The following is a 6,864-nucleotide window of genomic DNA, read 5'->3' as shown; positions in this document are numbered from 1 at the left end:
TAACATGGAGAAACCCCATCTCTACAAAAAATACAAAAATTAGCCAGGCATGGTGGCGCACACCTGTAATCCCAGCTACTCAGGAAGCTGAGGTGAGAGAATTACTTGAGCCTGGGAGATTGAGGCTGCAGTGAGCTGAGATCGCACAACTACACTCCAGCCTGGGCAACAGAGTAAGTCCCTGTCAAAAAACAAAAACAAAAACAAAAACAAAAAACAAACAAACAAAAGGTAGTATAAAAAAAGTAGTGTATTTCTGCTTGCCCCTTTGTTTGGAGTCACAGAGTTTTTGACGTCCTGGGCAATGCACTGTGGTATGCTTTGAAATAGGTGAGAGACACTTGCTTTTCTCTAGTGAAATAGAAGGGAGACTATTAAAGGGAATATGTAAGAGAGAAACAGTCTTGTTTTCAGGTCACCTCTGCTTAGTTTAGAAGAAGTACATGTGAAAGTTGAGGAACTGGAAATAGAGTCCCTTAAATCTAAAAATGCCTGTGTATCTCTTGGAAAGTCTTCATGGACCTCCAGATTTGAAGACCAGGGCCCTGTCGCTTCCCAGAGTGGTCTACCTTGGGCTTCAGACTGAGCCAAATCCTCCCCTATGATAGATCCAGACAGCCTCGGATGACAAGGAACCACCAAAGGTTGCCCCCATCCATCCTGCTCTGGACCTGCCTTTCTTCTCACCATATCCAGAATATGAGCAGTGGCCACAGGAGGGGGACTGCTGTGGGACCAATTACTGCTGGATACTTTGGGTTTAGGAGCAGCCGTTCTGTTCAGAGATGGCTCCATCTTCTTGGAATGGGTAAAATGGGGAATGTGCTGACCTCCTGGCATCTGTATTTTCAGCTCAATATCAACCCAAGGGACTTGCTAATTTTACATTCAATGACTAAGTCTAAATGAGTCAAAGCAGTTGGTTTCAGTAAATGAAAACTTTACCCAGAAATTAAGTCAAAGTAGGATACAAAATAGAAATGAGATTTTGCATTTATTATCCATTGGCTTGTTAATAGTACAGTTTCAAGATGCCAAACATTTTGCATAATTATACTTAATCCTCTCAGTGACCCTGCAAGGAAGCTGTTATTACTTCTATCTTATAGCTGAGGAAACGGAGGCTCTGTGAGGATGGTTATCTTGCCCTGTGTCTCATGGCTAGCCAAGGGCAGCCTCAGAGCCACAAAGCCTTGCAGGCTCCACCAGGCTCTGCTGCCCCTGCATCCTTTGCCCACCATGGCCACCACACACAGGAAATGCAGCTGCATCAATAATAAGCAGTTCATGCATCTTTCTCTTTGGCATTCTATGCCAATTATTTAGACTTATGAGTCATGTCCCAATTAACGATAGAAATTGAATAGCATGGAGAAATTCAAATCGCATGTAATCCCCAAATCTCATTTTGGCCAACAATCTCAGCTTCCTATTCCATAAGGACTTTTAAAAGAGTTTCTAACAAGTGACAGTATTTGACAGATTCTATTTTCACCACCTTGCTTTTCCATCCCTACCCTTGGGTAGAGATAGTAGCATGCAAAAGGGATATTTGAAAGTTAAACAAGAAGAAGAAAGAGAGAGAAGAATCCAAGGATTTAAATTACATCTGTATAAGATGTAAGATGGCTATTGTGATGTTAGTCCTCACTTTGTTAACTTTAGGTTAATACCAATTTTAAATTGTCTCCTTAGTTAAAAATGTACAATCAAATGCATTGATGGGCCAGGCACGGTGGCTCACGCCTGTAGTCCCAGCACTTTGGGAGGCCAAGGCGGGCAGATCATGAGGTCAAGAGATTGAGACCATCCTGGCCAACATGGTGAAACCCTGTCTCTAATAAAAATACAAAACTTAGCTGGGTATGGTGGTGCACGCCTATGGTCCCAGCTACTCAGGAGGCTGAGGCAGGAGAATCGCTTGAACCCAGGAGGTGGAGGTTGCAGTGAGCTGAGATCGCGCCACTGTACTCCAGCCTGGCAACAGAGCGAGACTCCATCTCAAAAAAAAAAAAAAAAAAAAAATGCATTGATGATAGCAATGAGGCCTAAATCAAACTGCTGAGCATTAACTGAGTTCCAGTTCACAGTCAGAGACTGCAGCAGACACCTCTGGTACCCACCTTCTCCCTCCCCATCATTCCACCTGAATCCACCTCTGACTTTAGCTGTAGCTGCAGCAGACAGCCCCGAGTAAATGCCAGACTCACCTTGTTCTGTCATTGTCCATCTCAAATCAATGTCTCATGAGCCTTTCTGCAAGCCAGTAATGAGCAGGATTCTCTGATGCCAGAGAGTACTCTGTCCACACAACTGCACAGCCCCAAAGTCGGGGGCCCCTGTATGCTAATGCCCCTGGGGCAATGCGCAACCAATAGGAAGGGTGCCAGTGCAGAAATGCACCAAATTCCCATACTTCAAAGTGACAATTCTGGGACATATTTGTACACTTTTCTGGGTCCTGGTATAATCAAGACCCTGTTGCCCATAGTGTGACCTCAATAACACACTCATATATTGGATTCTCTTCCTTCCCTGTCTTAATCTGTTTTCTCACTCCTCGTTCTGAGACCACCTCCCAGATAAACAATCTGCTTCCAAGACCCTTAAACTTTGTTTTTGAAAGAATCCAAACTAAGACCTGGAATTACCCGATATTATTTACAAATGGGCCATTCTCCATGGATGCAGCTAAACAAGACAAAAATTAAACAGCAACGCAGATCATTCCAATAAGGCAGTAATTCCTGACTCACAAGTGGGTAAGTCGTGAGAGAGAGGGACACGTGCCCCAAGAGAAGTGTATGAGTCTTTAAGGAGGCTTTTCAAACCATACTCTGAAAATTCCAGTTTATCTTTGTGGAGAGTTGCAGAATTCCCTCCCTCTGAAAGAATCACAGCCTCATCAAGTTACTGTCTTGTCACCAAGACTGATGAAATGTGTTGTGTGGGGCACAAAAAGAAGGTTGCTGCAATGACAGCTTTTTAAAGACATCATTTTTTAGATGCAAGTTGGTGCTTTACTCAATAGTCTTAGCTATTTTTAATTGTAGTTTAACTCTGGCCTTTTTGTCCCCATGCTTGGCTTGTTGGAGCTAAATAAAGAGAAAGCCTAAGCTTTACTTTCTAGCATTTGTGTTGAACTTGAAAAGTCCTTATCACTCCTCTAGCCCCCTCTTGCTTTCTAAATTAATCAGAAGATACACATGTCACAGAATTGCATCTCTGCTCTGACAGCATAAGACTCATGACGTGTTTTTTCATTTTGTCTTTTAAAGAAAAGCAAAACTCTCTTTTCCCAGCAACTTTCTAGTAAGAATTTGCCAACTTAGAATTTGCACGTAATTCCTTTAGCAACACTCTGGAACCCTGCAAAATTTACAAATGCACAAGAGAGTTCCACATAAGAAAAAAAAACTTGCAGAGAATACTATCTTTAGTTAGAATAAAACACTGGACACAACAAATTTAAAGAAGGCCTTTTGGCATGTAGATTTAAACTGGCTTTATGGTAGCCATACATTTCTCAGCATTTTAGTTGCAAGCTCGTGGTTGTAGAGAATGCTTAAGCCAGGAATAGTAAAACCCGACACACATGGATGGACCACTGCAGAAAATATTAGTTGATCAAAGCACTCTTTCTCACTGAATCTGAATGCGGTGTCTGTATTCTCAACACAGCCGTCTGGTTGATGTTCTTAAACTACTGGGAAAAAAGTTAGAGAAGAGAAATATAAAATAATATTAAGGCTACAATCATGAAGAAAACAAAGTCTTTGCCCATGTGGAGCTAGTTTCCAGTGGGGGAAACACAAAATAAATTGATAAACACATACATATTTAATACTTGGAGCAGAGTTATCTAATGACATTCCTGTTCTCTGTTTCTCTCCCAAATTAACAGAATAATGATTTTTATCAGGGCACATGGCCTCCCAGCTAAAAGACCACATCTTCCAGCCTCTCCCATAGCTAGACATGACATAGAAATAAATTCTGATTAATGAGATGTAAGCAGATATACTTTGTAAAAGTATAACCTTTTGGAATTTCCTCTGACAAGTTTTTTCTAAAAAAAAAACACGTGGCAAACTCTTCTTTTTTTCCATCCTGCTGCTGGGAAACTGGATTTTATGGCTGGAGAGACCCAGCAGTTATCTTGAACGTAGAGGATGAGCACCACATTCTATACTCTGTGTTGAAAATCTGGAAGAATCTTTAGTTCTCAATAACCATGGAGGCACTCTACTGGCCCGGGGCTGTCCAACTCCATACATTATTTTTTATTAAGAAATAAAAACATTTCTACCTTATTTAAGCTACTACTTTTCAAGTTTCTGTTATAACTTAACCTAATTCTAATGGATAATTTAAAAATACGTATACATACCATACATAATATTGAACTAGACACATAAGAGTGAAATAGATGTCCAAGAATGGATATCAGTTGATTATAGAAGAGAAGCAGGCTTCAGTGTTTCAAGTGGAACAAACAATTGTAGATTTAGATTTTGAAATTTGGCAGGAGTAAAAGCACAATTTTCTTTTGTGTTTTTTCAATTTTTTGTGGTTGTAGATTGTATTTATGGGTAGCATCATTTCTGAAAGTTGCAGTGTTTGCACTGAGTAAATTAATGAATGGTTAAGCTGCTATATTAAATTGAGGTATTGTTTTATGTTTTAAAACAGTTTACAGAGCTATAAATTTCCCATTTGCATTGGGTAGTCCAAGGAAACATGTTTCATCTGCATTCTAGCCCTCTTTGTCTTCGTTCATCAAAGCATCGGCACCATTGAAATGCCAGTGCTGCAATCCTATTCTCTTGTTTTTAAAGCACCAAAGCCAACCTGATTTGCATATTAGCTGGCATAAATTTGAATATTAATTTCAATAGGCATTGTCTCTAGATCTAGAAAATAAACACAGCCTGCTGCAATTATACAGATAACTGGTATTTAGGGCTCATGAGTGCCTAAAAGTTTTAAACCTTCTACATTTATACTCAGATTATTCTTACAGATACTCACACAAGTTCACTCACACAGTGGTCAAATTATAGGTTGTGAACTTTATAATGAATTTATTCTCTTCATGTATTTCCAGGTTTCCAGATGTCAAAGTTTCTGGTTTGGAAGATCTGATGATCCAATTTCAGGAATATATTGGTCAGAACCACTTTTTTTTTAAGCTACAAATGACAAAAAACTAACCTAAAACTGCTTTAAGCTAAACTGAATTTATTGGCTCACTCAACTCGGAAGTCCCAGGGTTGTCTGCCTTTGGGCACAACTGGTCTCAGGTCCTGAAATAATTTCTCTCTCTCTACCTTTCTGCTCTGCCTGGCTCCCCTGGCTTCATTCTCAAGCAGATTTTCTCTACATATGGTAGCCAAGATATCCCTGCCAGTCCCAGTCCCAAGCCTACATTTTTCCTGCACCTTAGGATTTCAGAAGAATAAAGACCTTCTCCAGATCAAACCCCAGGAGAAAAAAAAATTGTTTCTAGCCAACCTCAGTCAAATGCCCAGCCTATACGGCTGACAGTCTTGCCAGAATCACATGTAGTGAGGAATTGTTCCCAAAAGGAAACAATGGGAGTGGTCAAAAAATTAAAAAAAAAAAAAGTAATGAAGGAAAGCATAGTCATTCATTGGCTATTACTGAAATGAGAATGAGATCAACTTTTCACTGGGCTAGAAAATCTGTGTCCCTTCTTAGCAAGTTCAGGCTTCTACCATGGGAAAACCACTAGGGAAATGGTGGTGTATAGCAGTGCTTCTCAAATCTTCATGTGCAAACAAATCACCTGGAGTTTTGAAAAATGCATATTTCTGATTCAGTAAGTTTGAGGTAGGGCTCAAGATTCTGTAGGTGGCACAAGTTTCCAGGTCATGCTGATTCTTCTTGTGTGTGGGCCACACTTTGAGTGGCAAAGGTGGACCTTGATCTCTACTGAAATTCTGTCCAACCCCAAGAGTGCAGCTCCCTGGCTTCTTTTCTTCAGAATTGTTTCACCATCTTCACTTTGCCAGAGCCCATTGATAAAACTGTCTTTACTGCCACCATCTGAGGGTTAACGTGGCTAAGGTCCCTGCCTTTTTTAACCTCCTCGAGCAGTTTTACTGGCTTCTGCTTTGGGTATAAAAGAATCCTTAGTGGGCAAGAGCCTTCTCTGTGACTGGCACCTGTCGAAGCTGATACACTGTGCTGTGCAATTAGGCCGTGTGGCTGTTTGACTGCCTTTCAGTTTGCATTCTCCTAAATTATGGAGAGTTTAGAAAAACTGTACTACTGAGAGCGCTACTTTCTGGACATACAAAATTACTTTTTGCATAATTTACACCAAATTCGTAAGTCTTACTCAGCATCTGGGTGTTCTTGCTCATTTAGCATGCAGGTGTATAAAAGATATATAAGACCTTCGCTGGGATGCTCTCCAGACATAATACCCATCAGCCGCATCCTGAACAACAAGAATTTCATCTAGGCTTTCACACAGGGACATGAGAATGTGAACAACAAGTGAAAGAAAGCATTATTTGGCTGAACGTTACACTTCTGCGCCTCCCTCGCTGCTTTTTTGCAGGCATAACCTGACTTCCTCCCCCACCACCTCCCCACAACTGAGCCCACATCAAACTTTCTGCTTGTTATCTCCGTGAAGGAGCAAGGGGTGAAGAAACAACCTAGCAGGATTGAGGAAAATCACATAATGTACTTTTCTCCAACATCTTTAATAGGTGAGTGACAATGAACTTCAAGGATGGTCTCAATGGGGGAGGAGAATTCTTGAATGGTACATGAGGAAGCAGAGAGGCAATCCTACCCTGACCTGGGAGATCTCAGGAGTTTATGGGCTGA

General features: G+C 40.9%; 1 long non-coding RNA gene across 1 annotated transcript in view; it reads right to left on the bottom strand.

The window, feature by feature from the left end:
- Positions 1 to 3,467: 3,467 nt before the first annotated feature.
- The window catches only part of LOC129480333 (uncharacterized), a 30,188-nt gene continuing 26,791 nt past the window's right edge, over positions 3,468 to 6,864 (bottom strand). Inside the window, exon 4 of the long non-coding RNA XR_008656996.1 lies at positions 3,468 to 3,703. This is a non-coding gene — a long non-coding RNA (uncharacterized lncRNA). The remainder of the gene's footprint in view (positions 3,704 to 6,864) is intronic.

This window comes from Symphalangus syndactylus, chromosome 4 (genome assembly GCF_028878055.3).
Source record: "Symphalangus syndactylus isolate Jambi chromosome 4, NHGRI_mSymSyn1-v2.1_pri, whole genome shotgun sequence".
Classification (NCBI taxonomy): Eukaryota; Metazoa; Chordata; class Mammalia; order Primates; family Hylobatidae; genus Symphalangus; species Symphalangus syndactylus.
This window is presented reverse-complemented; position numbering and strand designations above follow the sequence as displayed.